General features: G+C 44.0%; 1 protein-coding gene across 1 annotated transcript in view; it reads left to right on the forward strand.

Moving 5' to 3' along the window:
- Positions 1-16559, forward strand: part of LOC147692287 (serine/threonine-protein kinase D3-like) — a 587115-nt gene that overhangs the window by 208729 nt on the left and 361827 nt on the right. The window lies entirely within an intron of this gene.

Genomic DNA, 16559 nt, shown 5'->3' on the forward strand with positions numbered 1-16559 from the left:
CTTGTCTTGTACACTCTTCATTTTCTCTACCTCTGGACAAGTACCTTATTGTGTAGACAGTGTCTACTATAGCTCTTTGCTAGACATTTTGACAGCTGGAGTTCTCAATTCTGGAATACGTTTGGCTTATTTAGAAGAAACCCCATTTTGAGACTTTCACAACTGAATTGTTGAAAAACAAAGAAAATTAAGAAAGATAATCCCACATCTGTGGTGACAAATTAGGCAGCATGATTGATGATTGGGATGGTAAGACTCAGAAAATGAAAGTTCTGATGCTCTTTTCTAAGTCTGTGTATCAACATAACAATTTTGTAATGAGTAGGATAACAAAGTCTACCAAGTGGAAGATGTTTGCCTGAAAATTGACAGATGTCCGATATACCCCATTTAGAATGTATACCTGGGAACACACTATAAATAGTGCGGCCTGGCAATCCACCAATTTTTGGCAATGTATCCACATCCAGCAAATTCTAAATTGCCTCTTGTGTGTCGATTAGCTTTTGGCAAACTCAAACATCAGATCAATAGTTTGCGTGCCTCAAAATCCTCTTTACAAGTCCCTCTAAATGGTCAATTCAGGTATATTAAGGTGGTTATACTGAGGTTCTGAATGATGTGAATGGTAGCCAGTGAAGCAATGGCAGGCCTCTTGACCAGTACTTTTGAATTGATACATGCAGATGTCCTCTTCTTTTGTAAGGAGAATATGGGGTAGTCTCTAGTTATATTCCAGCAGGAAAATGATTAGAAGACATCAAGCAATCTCCAATTTGATATAAAAGTACTGTCTACATTTGAGATCTGTCAATAATGCATTGCATGGGCGGCTAAGTTGTGATGGTTGATCACCATATTAGTGCCCCCCAAAGCCCATGCTTCCTCAATAGTGAACAATGATTTATGTAGAATGAATGTTAGGGAGAGAAGACCCAAAGTGAATTAAAATAACAAAGCTGCCTGAGTGTAATTTTTAACTTCATCGTTTGCCATTCCTATATGTAATTGTATTGTGTTCTTATTCAAACTGTGGCATGGCGCGACTTGGACTATAGGAAGGAAATACCAGTGAAGGAAACTTTCCCAGACATTGGCCTGAAGTCGGTTGCACACTTGGATCTATTTAATATATGCTGCCTTCACTGACAGTCAATAACACCGAGATTGCCCTACATGGTAGCAGAGATCAAATTCAGGTGTGGGCCTATAGTCCTAGGAGTAGCATGCTTCTAAGGTTAACAGTAGGACTAATAGAAGCAGAAGCCAGACATTCATAGATGGTGTCCATGAGAAAATTGCTTACCAACAAAAATACATGTAAGAAATATCTTACAGCAAAGGGCCACTAGTAGAGCATCTAGGAAATGTTTTTCTTTCTTAAAAAAAGCCCACCATTTGACAAGCTGCATTTTGTTTTTCCTTTGGCAAACATGATTTTCTTCAATCGAATTTTAATTTGTTTTTTAGTCTGTTTTTGCTTTTGAATGAACATTTAACCTCTCTTTGCTCTGTGACCTCAATTTGTTCTCCTGGTGATGGTAAGGACACACACGTTGTCCCTAAGCTTCTCCCCGACTACTATATTGACAAGGAAATTATTTCTCCTCATTATTTTTCTTAATGCAGATTTCTTTATAATGCAGGAGATGCATATGGGATTTGAATCAGACTTTTAGTTTCTAACTCGACAGGATAGCTTCCAATAGGCCATGGCCCATTCCTCTGCAACTCATGGTACGAAAAATACTGAAAGGTTGGCATCAAAAGTGCCTAGGAGTTGAAAAGAGAACACATGAATAAATATGAGGGAAAGATTAAATCTGTAAGGTTTTTTAAATACCCGCGGGCACCTCTTCCAGAATGTATTGCTCATGATTTGCATTTTTATAGAAGGATAAATATTATTTGGAAATCAATCCAATAGGAGCATCGTTGCTGCAACTGATACAGTATGTACTGTTGCATAAGGCACCATGGTTCATACAGGCACATACATCAAACTTGAAAATAGCGATTCCCTATTTGCGAAAATTAAGGAATCACAAATAAAGAATCGCTATATTCACTGCATGACCGTATTAGCGATTAATCAGCAAATCGCTAATAATCGCAATCGCAAATTGCGATATAATGTGAAAAACTCTCAAATAAAGAAAACCTAATTGCGATCATGCAATTAGCAATTTCTCTATTAGCGAATTCGCAAATAGCAAAATCTCTACTTGCGAGGTCGCTTTTTGATGCGTACTAATGACATTACAACCAGGAAGTCAGCCAGCCCATGCTTAATTCAGTGCTCAGTTGCAGTGAGAGGAGGAAGCTGAGTGCAGGAGCAGGACAGTACATCCAACAACTCTGTTTGCAGACCTGTCCCTTGTCAAAAATGGATCCAACTACATCAGGGGAGAGTACTCAAACTCAAATTTAGTGAGAAGGAAATTGACACACTCATAAAGGATGTAGTCATAAGCCATGACAAGCTCTTTAAAAAACTTTCACTGAAGGTCCCAGAGGCACAAAATAGAAAAATCTGGCTCAGGATTCAGAATAAAGTAAATGCAGTGGGGGTCACATACCGCTCAATTGATGAACTGAAGAAGCGTTGGTACGACCTGCGCAGCCGTGCAAAAGAAAGGGTTGCTGAGAGGCTGAAAGAAGCCAAGAAGACCGGAGGGAGACCACCAACACAGCCTAGGAACACACCCATGGAGGACCTGGTGAAGTCCACACTCCAGCCTGAAGCTTGGTAGTAGTGACGCAGCTGGACACATCTGGAGAGGCCAACATATCTCAAGGTAAGATGCATGCAAGTGACCATCACAAGAGACATATTAGAATTTGCACATCACCTCAGTTCAGCACAAGTGTAGAGAAAGCAACTACAGTCCACATTCTCCAGCCACAACCAAGTGCATTATGAGAGTCCCAGGCAGGTTAGGCAGGTTCGTAGGCAAACACACAATGAGAAGTCAGAACATGTGAACAATGTGTGACAGTCATTAATTTATTATGAGCAAAATGGGGCTTAATGTGACATGACATCACACTCAAAAATTAATTTAGATTTGCACTGTTTAACATCACAGATGCAGAAGAAGGAGAGACTGAGGACAGTGACTGCATAGACACCCAGAATACTATGGCTGTGGATGAAATAGACACACCTGTGGTCCCACAGACAACAGCCCATGCTCCCACTACACGCAGGGCAACAGTTTCACCACTGCAGACCATGGAAACTGAGGATGAGTCCCAAAGAACACCAGAGACAAGCCAGGCTCAAGGTACACCCACGCCGACACCAAAAACACAGGTCCGGAATAGCACAGTCCAAAGCCGGAGGCGCAGAACAAGGTCACGCTTCAAGCAGCAGGAGGAACAATCTACGGATGTCTGGGGTGGTCTGGGGGCCCAGATGCTCTGGGTGCAGCGCCTGCAGGCAAAAAACATGTGGTTAGTACAGGCGCAAATCAGCCTGATGGCAGGTAACATCACTGTACTGACTAATTGCGTGAGGGAACTCACTACAGCTGTGGTGGAGGGCAAAAGGCAGACGCAGGAGCTGACCAGGGTGTAAAAGGAGGGACATGTGACTCAGAGGAGACACCATCCCCAGTTGATGCACCGCTTACACAGCTATACACAAGCAAACAATCACCTGAGCACCAACACTGATCTGCTGTCCCGTAGGTCCGTCAACATGCAAGATTATGATGGCCCATTGTAGTGGGGATGTGGCCAAGGCACTGGGCCAGGTAACAAATGCCGTAGAACAAATGCATGCTGCCACTGTCGGGGCTAACAATGTGACGGGGAAAGAGGGGAGTGAGGAGGCCTCAAGTCTCAGTAATTTGTCAATGCCTGTCACCACTTGAGGGAGGCACAACACTCACAGCACAACACCCTCTATCCAACATGAGGGATGGAGATGAAGCAGGCGAAAGGAGTCTGGGTGTGCGTGGGAGGAAGAGATAGACTGGCATGTCCAGAGACATTCAACAATGGTGAGGTAACCATTGCCAAAGACATTACTAGTGACTGATTTTCAAGTCAAATGTTTATTTCTTTGTATAATTTTTCAGGAATGCTATCCATGTGCTACTGTGCACCTGATAAATGTGCTTCGACCCTACAAGATATTTTTTTTGAGAAAAATATAGTTAAGTCAAAAAAGCTGCGTATTGTCTTGTCATTACTCACATCAGAAATAATTTTGAGTGATTTCTGTACGTCTCCTGCGCCCTTCTGCTGCACTTGCCCCATGTGCTGCACGTTGTTGTGCCCCTTCCTGGTTGTCGTCGTCGGACTCGCTGTCAGACACCTCAATCGGAATGTCTCTCCTTATGGCAATGTTGTGTAACATGGCACATGCAGCCACAATCCTGCAGCATTGGTCGGGTTTGTACTGTAATGCTCCTCTTGTCTTGTGTAGGCATCTGAAGTGAATCTTTAACAGTCCAAAGGTGCGCTCAATGATGTTCTGGGTGGCGATGTGTGCAGCATTGTAGCTCTGCTCACTGGGGGTTGTTGGATTGAGGTTTGGTGTCATGATGTAGTTACGCATGGCGTATGCGCTGTCACCTACAGGGAAGTAAGCAAAGGGTCAGTGACAGTAATGCATTGGCATACGTACAATGTCTGTGAGAAATCATAACACATTTTTACCAAGCAGGTGTCCCTCTACGAAGTCACCCCTGAGCAGGCGAGTGTGTAGGCCACTCTGGCGAAATATGTAGGAATCATGGCCGCTTCTAGGGTATTGAGCCACAAAGTCAGTAATTATATATTTTGCATTGCAGACTACCTGTATGTTTAGAGAATGAAAGCATTTCTGATTCCTAAATAAATATTCATTAACTGCTGATGGACATGTTGTGACATGGGTTTAATCAATGCATGTTAATACACATGGGAAGCGGGCTAGCTGATAGTATTCCTGTTTGGTCTTATTCAGTTCATGTGTGGTTGTAGGGAAGCTAATGTGCTAGATGAGCCTTGACATCATGGCATTAAGGAATGATTTGAAAAAATGTGAAAGTGCGCTTTGTGACACCCCTCCATCTACAGTTACTACCCCCTGAAAACTGCCTGACGCAAGTAGGTGCAGGCAACATAGGACCTGCACATGAGTGGGTATTGCATTGGTCCTACGAGTCTGACGCCGCAATATGGGAACCAATTCTTCTATTAAGTCAAGGATCCTGGCACCATCATACATATACCTCTCGTATATTTCCTCATCCGTTTGCCCTAGCAATGTAATGCAGACTCTGAAGATGCGCTCCTGTATTTTCCTCCTTCTGTGTGCTGTTACCTCGAGCCTCATCCTCCTCGCCATCAGGTAAAGCGCTGCCGTTGTGAAAGGCTCAAAGGCATTCTGGGTGCCTAATAGTTCACTGGACTACCTGTATGTGTTTTTTTAAGTCGGCCATTTTGCCTAGATTATATATGGTTTTTCATTTATCAGCAATATAAAATTACTTATTCGATCAATGGTGAAAATCTTACTATGAGTCATGCACGTCTATACATCAAGCACAAACAAAGATAGTATAAACAAAAAGAAAAGGACGCAAAACTTGAGCAAACCAATCTTAGACATTTTTCCTAGCTGTTAACCTCAGGAACAAAAACCAAATTATGTAAAGAAATTCTGGGAAAAATCAAAAATTACCCAGTCTCTCACACAAATATTTTTCTTTCTATCACTTTTAAGTTCATTCCAACACCTTCCCTAATTGTACATACCTGTCACACAACTCCAGACGTCGTATTGGCTAAACCTTATCTACCTGAGTCTGATTTAAAGAGATGTTTGCCCCTGGTGATCATTTGACACATTTTGGACCAGATATTCTGCAACAATCTCCTTTTAACTGTAAAATGAATGCTGCGACCACTTTAAATGCTCTGTTATTTACCAGAAGCTGAGATATGTTATTTAGTTGAGTTAGATGTTAAAACTCTACCTTAAAAATGTTTCCATCATTGCAGTGGCAGCCGGCACTAGGAAATACCGGTGAGGTGGGTGGAGGGTGCACGGAAGGAGGGGGAGGCAGCGGGGGTTAATGATGAAAAATAAAATAAAAAAATTAACATTTAACTGGTGCTGCAGGCTGCCTTGTGCTCCTCTTCTGCATTTCCTGTCCTAGGAGTCCCTGGAAAGGCATCACATCTCCCATCCAATCCCAGTGCTGCTCTCAAGCATGAGAGCAGCACAGAGATTTCACTGAGCAGGCTGAAAAGATGCTCCGCTCAGCCCAGGGAGCCTATGGGGTTTCTCTGTTTGGTCAGCTTGAGACGGCCAACCAAACATATATGCGTACTTAGAGAGAGCACATTGTGCTCCTTCTCCCCCTCCCATGCCCCGCCCTTCCCTGCACACCCTGGCTCAGAGCCAGCTGCCAAAAAATAAAACAATAGTAAAATATAGTTTATTTTTAGCTTCTGGCTCTGAGCCAGTGGGGCAATGCTCCTCCGCCATTGCAGTGGATCCGCCGCTGCATCATTGTATAGGAATGTTATTGTTTCATACGGCAAGAGTCAAAGAGTTGTGGAGTTACATTTCCACACCTGTGTTAGTAATATTAATGAATAAAAAAGCAGCAGTTTATCAAGTATTTAAAAGCAACTGATTTTTACACAGTGGGAGTACTACAGATAAAGCATGGGTTTGGTATCAATATAAATTTCAATTTATTTATGAGTGTACTGGCGAAAATACTTGTGCTTTCTGGATATATAAAAGCAGCAAAATGCAACAAAAAGATGCCATGTGATATGAACAAAGCTTAGGAAATCCCAAATCTCCTTCAGAAACATTGAATTTTAAATCTTTGCAGATTGAGCCTTGGTTGTCTGTTTGCCCAGATAAAACAACTTAGTCTACTTTCCACTTTACCAAAAAAACTAAAAAATAAATGACGAGTGGCATCACAAAAGAAAATAAAAAGTATTAGAATTAACATCTTTATAAAAGTGAATTGTCCTATCAAGGTGAGCGGCCTGTGAGTCTCCTGTATCAACAAATGCATTAAGTTTTGCAAAAAGGAAGTATAATTTATGGCATGCCTATCAGCTGAGTTTTTGAAGAACTGTGCTCCCACATATCTTTCTCGCAGTAGTGGAAGGATGACTGTGATGGTGGTATTAAACAAGAATGTTTCCAATTTTTGGGGATGGACCTATTAACTTAAAATTTGGTAAACGTTTTACAATGTTGGAGGTTGCCTGAATAACTTGAGATTTAGCATTCTAACCTGCATATTGTTTGAATGTTGTAATGTTTGGTATTGGAGGTGTAGGAAATTGGATCACTGATTGAGGTGAAACCCTACTGAAGCAGCAACCACAAGTCTTGTCAGGGTGAGACACAAGCAACCCCTAAATTAATCTGTGCTCAACCCTCTATTAGCTTGGCACAAAGTAGTCAGGCTGAATTTAGAGTCAATGTGTGAAGTAGTTATGCTGCCATTCAACAATAAAGTGAAAACACAACACAAGAAAAATCCCTCATCAATTTAGAACATTAGAATAAAATGTAATAAATCATTTGAGATAAAAACAACAAAAATTTGATAGATCCAGAGATATGTAATTTTTAAGATTTAAATAAAAATAGTGCCTCAAAGTTCGAAGTGCCAATTGTGTTTCTCTGGTCGTAATGGACCAGGACAAAGTCCCAAGTTCAGGCTGACCGAGATGGAGCACAGGTTGAATACCAGAAACAATTTGGACCCACTGAACAAAGTACCCTAAATCCTGGAGCATTGCAAGATTTTGCATCAAGGATATGGCGAGGAGTGGAGAATCAGAAAACCTTGGGGCTGCAGTGTATGGTCCTACATCGCAGATATGTCACCTAGTTGTGGTGCTAATAAAGCCGTCAACAAGGTTTGCAATGCAAGGTCTTGTGTCGTTGTTGAGGATGCTGTCAACAAGACTTGCAATGCGAAGTCCTGCATAGGAAATGCATTGTACAGCCATGGTTTTGAGGAGCTCCAGGGTGTGATGCAAGACCCTGCGTTGGAGATGCATTGTGCACTGGCGGTTCCGATGCAGAGCTGCGAGGAGATGCCCAGCTTGGCTCACAGAGCATGCTCAGGCCCACATCCATGGGTCCAGGACTGTTATCACACCACTTGGGGAGCAAGACTCATAGCAGACAGAGTTGTGTGCTGGGTTGAAGATGGTTGGAACCTTTTTTGTCCCTGAGGCTCTGATCAGAAGACCAGCCAACTGGCCCATGGAGTCACTCTGTTGGTCATGGGGTCATGATGCAGGTCTAGTCCTTTTCGCACAGGCAGCAGGACAGCCAGACAGCAGGACAGCAGAGTAGCACTCCATCTTGTAGCAGAGCAGTACAGCAGTCCTTCGTCTGAGTTTTCCACAGGTCCAAATGCGTACTAAAGAGTTGGCTCTAAGGGGCCACTATTTAAGAATGGTGCCAGCTTTAAATTTGGAGAAGTTTCTAGAGGGTTTCACCCACACACAGGCTTCAGACTTCCTTCCTTCCTCCCTACCCTGCTTCCCAGCTTGTCTGGGGGCACAAAATACTAGTGTGAAGCCCTTTGTGAGTGTGCTGAGGCTGAGCCTTTATGATGTGCAAGTGTGGTAGGTGGCAGCTCCTCTCTCCTATCAAGTCAGAACTGGCCCAAACTGCTAACACCTTCTCCCCAATTGGTCTAACTGTCTGGGAGTAATACACAATAGCCAAATGCCAGCTACACCTAGTCATGTGACTTAGGATACAGACTGCAGGCACCAAATGGTTAGGACAGGAAAATGCCAAAGTTTTAAAAGTTAAACTCACATTGAACTCCCTTAAACACGGATGGTGTTTACGCAATCCGAAGGAAGACAGGGTTGCTTGATAAGGGTGTGGTGATTCTTTCACCACATGGTTGCCTGCTGTGAAATCGGTGGTAACAAAAGAGTACACTGAGCGTCCCAAATACTACTTAAATCATGTCTTTCTGTGGCCCTTAATTGCGTGACAACATCTCTAACAGGCATTTACCAATTAGGCAACAGAGAGGTGTCCCTCATCATCTTGACATATCTACAGTCTTTAAGATGTTCCCACTGATTTGTTAACTACTGGGATTGAAACGTTGATGTACATTCCAACTTCCTTTGTATTTATTGATAAATATACCATTTTAAGCCTAGCATCTTTTTTGACAGGCTTACCCCATGTATATAGGAAGTGGCTGTTTGATACATTGCCATATGGCATATAAAGTTAGATACGACTAAGTAATGAACAATTTCAATGTGTCATAAGATTTGTTTTTGTAAACTCCTGTTATTGTATATATGAAGATTTATCTTTTTCAATAAAAAGACTATTTCTGAATATATACTCCTGCTTTTTGAAATTGAGTTTCTTTTTATGTTATTTGGAAATAACCTTCAATTAAGTTAGTTTAAATTAATTAAATTAATTAAAATTATTAGTCCTGGAATAATTCCTATGTTTGACATTCATACCTATTATATTACATTGACCCAAGTCCTCAAGGGAATATTGGGTTGCTCTCTATTGTCTAAAAACTTTCTAAAAGTGCCATTTTCAGAACTGTGACTTGCGTTTTGAATTACAATCTTTTAGAGACCCTACTTAACATTTCTACCTGCTCCCAATTGGAAATTGTCACTTATTTATTGTAATAAGGTAAACCAATTTTATCCTATGGTAGAGGTAGGCCTTGCAGTAGTTGAAAACGAATTTAAGATTGTTTTACTTCCAAGACATGTAAAAATTAAAAGTACAAGTCTAACCTTTTAAATACATTGCACCCTGCCCTATGGGCTGCTTAGGTCCTACCCTAGGGTTGACTTATATGTATTACTTTTACGTAATCTTAGACCGATTCTAAAAATTTTCGACCACCAAACCCGCCAACTAGTGGTGCAGTCAGCAATCCTGTCAAGGCTGGACTACGCCAGCTCCCTCTTGTTAGGGGCAAACGTAGCAGAGAAATCTAGACTCTAGCGAGTCCAGAACGCCGCCGCCAGAGCGCTGACCGGTCTCCCGCGTTGCAAGTCAGTGCCCACTGTCCTCACAAAACTTCACTGGCTCCCCGTGGAAAAAAGGATCCAGTATAAAACCCTTTGCCTTGCATTTAAAATCTTCAAAACTGCCTCCCCCCATGCTATGTCCACTTCTCACATCCTACGTCCCCCGACGCACGCTGCGTTCAGAGGGACAGAACTTGGCAGTAGTGCCCCACTTTAAATTAGCAAGAATGGGCGGCCGCTCATTCAGATACCTCACTGCAAAACTCTGGAATGAACTTCCCATTCAAATCCGAAGAACTGAGGATCTACTACCCTTCAGGAAAGCCATAAAGACTCACCTCTTCTGTTAGTATGCAATAGCCCTACTATGACAGCACAAACACCTGTGCAACTTCATGCAGCTGGCGCCGGGACGCCCCTTGGCTGGGGCAGCCATGCGCCTTAAAAGTTCATATAACATTAACATATATCATTAACATTAATAAGGAATGTTTTGGCCTAACAAAAGGTTTATTTTGCCAGGTCGAAATGGCAGTTTAAACTGTACACACAGGCTGCAATGGCAGGCCTGGGACATGATACTTGTACTTAACTGGGCATTACAAGGAGTTTGCCAGGCCCACTAGTAGCATTTAATTGACATGCCCTGGGTACATGTAGTGCCACTTTACTAGGGACTTACAATTAAATTAAATGTGCCAATTGAGTGTAATCCAATTTCATCATGTTTAAGGAGAGAGCACAAACAACTTAACACTGGTTAGCAGTGGTAAAGTTCACAGAGTCCTAAAAGTCCTAAAAGCCAACAAAAACGGGTTCAGAAAACAGGAGGGTGAAGGCAAATAGTTTGGTAATGACCTGCAGAATGGCCACACCCAGCAGGAGGTAATATCCTCTCTGACGTACAACTTATTACTGCATTAGTGCAGTATGACATTTATAAATTCAAATTCCATAGAAATGGAAAGAAGGCTATGGGATAGAGTGTTCTAAATCTGAATAGTGTAGAAGACATCCCTTTCATACATTGTCCCATCAACAAAGTAATCTGTAGTGGATGAAAGTTTTAGCATATGTTTTATTTACTATACACCAGATTACTGCCATTAAAAATAACATCATCTCTAATGACTGCCTGAGTGCCCTGGTGCTTAGTTTGAAACTGGTTGCACATCTTTTGGTCTTGCAGATCATTGCCAAAATACTAGAAGCAGATTTGTTTCTGCATCTCATCTACCCAGAAATATTGAAGCCCCCTCGGGTAAAACAGCATTACTGTGTTGAATTGAGTGTTAAAGCGAGCAGAAGACGAAGGTGCAAGGTTAAGTCTCCATCACAATACTCCTACTCCTAGCACACTCTTTATGAACAGCATTTGGAAGTCACATAAATCTCTAGGTTTCGAATCGTGGCAGAAGAAGCGTGCTAAGGTTGGTTTTTTTCTCCACTGTTCCCACTCTTCTGACTTATCATGAAAAAAAATCTCTAAAATATTCAAAGTTGTTTTTTATTTTCTTGTAAGTTTTTTATTGTTTATTATAATTACATCATTTGATACAGTTTCATATATCTGGCAACCCATAACAAAATAAACAAAATGGTACAAGGGGACCCCACACTCAATTTACATATCTCCCTTAATATATGCTTTATATTAGTGCTGGTGTCCGATATGATGGTGTGGTGTTTTGAAAAAAAAGAAGACAAAGACAGCAATTACAACCACATTAGTAGTATGAACTGGAGTTAATGAAATGTGTGCATCTTCTGCTCCAACCCTCACCCCCCACCCCAGGAACTCTCCCGGCTCAATCAATCTATGTGATCCCACATTGGAGTGGTCCCAACAATAATGTCCTCACTTGTGCCAATCAGTTCTGGCATTTGGCAGCTGTTGCTGTATTATCTAGTGTCACACTTGTATCGGTTAATTGCCTACACTCACTCTCTTTTGCCCATTACAAGTCTGCTAAGTGGCAGATTCTACATTCACAGCTAGATTCGTTGGACTACAGGTTTAGTTGTGCCACATAGGTGTCCCACAGCCTGAGGTAGTCCTCCGCACCCCCTCTGGAACATAAAGTGCTATGAACAGCTAACTTCGCACTGGGCAACTTCCGCACCTCAGCACACCAGTAGGTGGGATTCATCAGACTTCCAAGCCAAACATATGCATTTTTTGCCAGGATCAGGGCCAAGCTCTGAAGGCCAGAAGTCTCTTTTTGCTATTGGCCCTAACATCCAGCAGGCATTAGAGGGGGTCCAATGGGATGAGACAGGCGGTTGTCACCCATCTGCTCTGTGTCACTTGCAGCTAGACCTGAGATAGCTCTGGGCAAGACCAAACCATATACTTACAATGTGCTTAGTGTTTCCAGCATCGGGGACAAGTGGTATTTGCTCATGGGTACATTCTTCCAAGTCTCTCTGGGGTCACATCGGTATGATGAATATGATGGAATTGGACAAGCCGGAATCTGGCATTTCACAAAACATTCTTGACGGATCAAAGCCATCAGTGCCATAACTTATCTCAATCTTGGTCGATAGTGCATGACCCCGCCAGTCTTTAAGATAACTAGTACCCTTAGAGCAGTGGCACCACTGCTCTCCCTAGAGGCCGGTGATGGCCTTCCTATTCCCTGCATTGGTCAGCAGCACCTAAAGCAGAATTGCAGTGGAAGGAAAACTCCAATCAGTTTCCTACGTCGCCCGCATAACTCCATTCATGGCTGAGTATAGTAGAGACTGCGCCAGTCCCAGGCCATATTCACACACTACGTCCTCAAAAGTTTGCAGTTTACTATCCGTGATCAAGTCTGCCCATACCTGAACCCCCGCTTCTGTGCAGTCTCCCATCGGGTATAATGAACGGGTGCTGCCTTCGCTCTCCCATGAATAAACCGTTTCCAACACTGTTTAGCCACACCCAGTAATATACTGTCTGCATTGCCGGGTGGGGGTTCAGAGGTGAAAGTGGGAGGTAGATCCTCTGGGCTCTTCCGGTGAGGAAAGAGGTGATCCATATGAGCACGTCCTCTTAAATAACACCATTTTGGAACGTCTTTTCGCGCCAATCCGTCGCACAGCATCATAATGCCTTCTGGCACATTGTCCAACAAGTATTCCATATTTTATTCCAACTAGTCATCCTTATTCCTTAGTCCATTACTAATCTTTCCACATGTTATCGTATTCCTCAAACGGAGTGTTCATGCCATTTGTCCAGATTTCTAATGTTCCCACCGTGTCCATCCAGACCTCTCAATGAAAACACGAATGAAGCATTCTTCGTTCAGGACAGTGTTTATTTGTTTAAAAACCCAATGCATTTCGTGCATAATTGCACTTCTTCAGGGGTCACTATAAATATAAAAACAGTAACAATAATCACTTTGTGGAAATATTATCTTTACACGTGTACACAAAACAGACATTAACATCTCTTTACAACAAACTCCTCCTGATATTCTATCAAGTATCCAGTATTAGCCCCTCGATTATCAAACTGCAGGTAAACAACCCTTGCTGCCTCCTCTGAATATATAAACTTTTTTGTTAGCTGGTTGCATTTTATAATCATTCCATAGTTATGACAATCTTTATTCTGGGCTGCCGTTTAACATTACTCTGCTTCCCAACATTCACGAGGGATTTGCCATGAACTTCTCCTACTGATGAAACCCATTTTTAAAGCATTTAATACATGTTGTTTTATCGCGCATCTGCCGAGCCTTTGAACTCCATTAGTCTGCCTAAAATTCGAGTTCAAAGGCTCGGCAGATGCGCGATAAAACAACATGTATTAAATGCTTTAAAAATGGGTTTCATCAGTAGGAGAAGTTAAAGATAATATTTCCACAAAGTGATTATTGTTACTGTTTTTATATTTATAGTGACCCCTGAAGAAGTGCAATTATGCACAAAATGCGTTGGGTTTTTAAACAAATAAACACTGTCCTGAACGAAGAATGCTTCATTCGTGTTTTCATTGAGAGGTCTGGATGGACACGGTGGGAACATTAGAAATCTGGACAAATGGCATGAACACTCCGTTTGAGGAATACGATAACATGTGGAAAGATTAGTAATGGACTAAGGAATAAGGATGACTAGTTGGAATAAAATATGGTATACTTGTTGGACAATGTGCCAGAAGGCATTATGATGCTGTGCGACGGATTGGCGCGAAAAGACGTTCCAAAATGGTGTTATGTTTACAAAAGTGCGTTTGGGCATTGCACTTGAGAAGTCTGCACGCTAAAAAACTGAAACAGAGAAAATAATGGTTTAAAAATGTTGAAAATGTTAAGTATAGGTGTGCATCCCGTCCCTTACTAATGTTGAAACACGTCCTCTTAAATGCCATTTTGATGGAGTCTTTCAATCAGTGTGTGGTGGGATATGATGTCGAAGGCTGCTGAGAGGTCAATGAGGATCAAAACCGCAGTTTCTCCTCAGTCAAGGAGGGTTTGGGTGTCCTTGGTGGCTGCGATCAGGTCGGTTTTGGTGCAGTGATTGTTGTGGAAATTAGGGGGCCGATTAGGATTGCGGTGATTCCGCATCCTACAGGGCTGGCGGAAGCCACCGCCGGCCCGGAGGATGCGGAATCACCGCTGCAGTGCCTCCAAAGACCCCCCGCCAGATTAGGATGGCTGGGGGGTAATCGGTGGACGGGAAAACCGTCCAGCGCTTTTCCGCAGCGGTCACCTTCTGACCGTGGTGGAAAAGCTCTAATATGGTGGCGGTGTCTATCAGACACCGCCAGCCATATTCGGATGGGGCAGGAAACATGCTTTTCCACGGCGGCTTTTCCGCCGTGGAAAAGCATGTGGTCTTTTCAGTTTGGGGGCCTGTTGTGGGCCCCAGGGTGTCAGGGGGTGCACATGGGGGGTACCTATGGTACCCCCCTGCATTTACATGAACAAAGCGGTAGGCACCGCGCGGTGCCTGCCGCTTTGTGCATGTAAATGCAATACATTCATTTTTAACCTTGCGGCGGGTGCTGCTTTAAGCAGCACCTGCTGCAAAGTTAAAGATACGGGATGTGACCGCCAGGGTGGCGGTCACATCCTAATTTGCATGGAGGGACCACCGCTGCCCATGCAGATGGTCCCTCTACCTCGGGGGTGGCGGATGGACGCAGGTCCGTCCGCCATCCTAATGACCCCCTAGATTGGGAGGTGTTGAGTAGCTGGTTGTGCTCCAGGTATGTCTAGAATGGATCTGTGCTGATCTGTGCTGAGGCGAAAAGCCGGGAGTTGCTGCATTTGTTCCTCAAACTTGTGATTTTAAAACTGTGTATTTTTAAACTTTAGCACTCTAGCACTTTAGGGCGCCGTGCAGCGGACCTAGCGCTGTCACGTGACACCCTCTACCGGCTCCCATCGCCGCTAGCCACGCCCACTTATAGGCCACGCCCCCTTCTCGCCCTTACGGTCTATTATTTAAATGTGCAACCCCAGAACGTGCAGCGGATGTGCGCAGTGGGCGCGCCGTTTGCGCGCCGAAGGCGCGCCTAAGGCAAGCCCGTCTGCGCCCGTCCGCGACTGTCCGGGGCGAGGGGCACGTCACTCTGCCCCGCTCACCACCTATACCCCGGACCAACTACGCAGTCTCCAGGGACCCTGGCCCATCACAGCCTCCACTTGTTCTCGCATTTCCTCCCTTGGTCTCTCCCCCGCCGCCCCCCCTCACATCCCCCTTCCTACAGTTGGCCCCTCTCTCTCGCCTTGCAGCATCATTCCTCCTGCAACCCCTAAAGCCCTCACGGTATTTTATCTTAACACCCGGTCTGCAGTCGCCCATGCGCATGAACTCTCGGTCCTGCTGGATCTTCATGCCCCAGATCTTCTCTTCCTAACGGAGACCTGGTTCTGCGATGACTCCCTCCCCGCCCTATTATCCACCTTACCGGCCACTTACTATGCCCTTAGGGCTGACCGCCCTACTGGCAGAGCCGGGGGTGGCGTGGCGGTCATCGCACGTGCCGATCTTCCCTTTCAAATTCTATCCCTGCCTGACATCGCGACCACTGAATATCTGGTGATTCGCACCACTTCCGCCTCTCCCCCTCTGACCTGCTTTCTCACTTACCGTCCTCCTCAAACCCCTCTACAGTTTCTCCCTGACTTCTTGGATGTCTTGGCCACTATTACAGTCAACAATTCCTCCATTCTGCTTCTTGGCGACTTCAATTTCTGGCCCTCCGACCCTGCTGAATGTTCGTCCTCTAAGGAATTTTCCGATACCCTCCAATCCCTCAACTTCACATCCTATGTTCACTCCCCACCCACATCAAAGGTCATACGCTTGACCAGATCTGGTCCCTGAACTGCCCTGTGGAATCTCTCTCCATCTCGCCCTGCTCATGGTCTGACCACCACCTGATTTCATTCTCCCTTCCTATCCACCCCCTAACTAAGCCCCCCCGCCCCAAAAACACCTGGGTCCGATCATGGGGCCGAGTCAATCCGGAAAATCTCTCCTCCCTTCTTACCTCCTCCCTCCCTTCCCTGCAGGGCCTCTCCACT

Source organism: Lissotriton vulgaris, chromosome 9 (genome assembly GCF_964263255.1).
Source record: "Lissotriton vulgaris chromosome 9, aLisVul1.2, whole genome shotgun sequence".
Taxonomy (NCBI): domain Eukaryota; kingdom Metazoa; phylum Chordata; class Amphibia; order Caudata; family Salamandridae; genus Lissotriton; species Lissotriton vulgaris.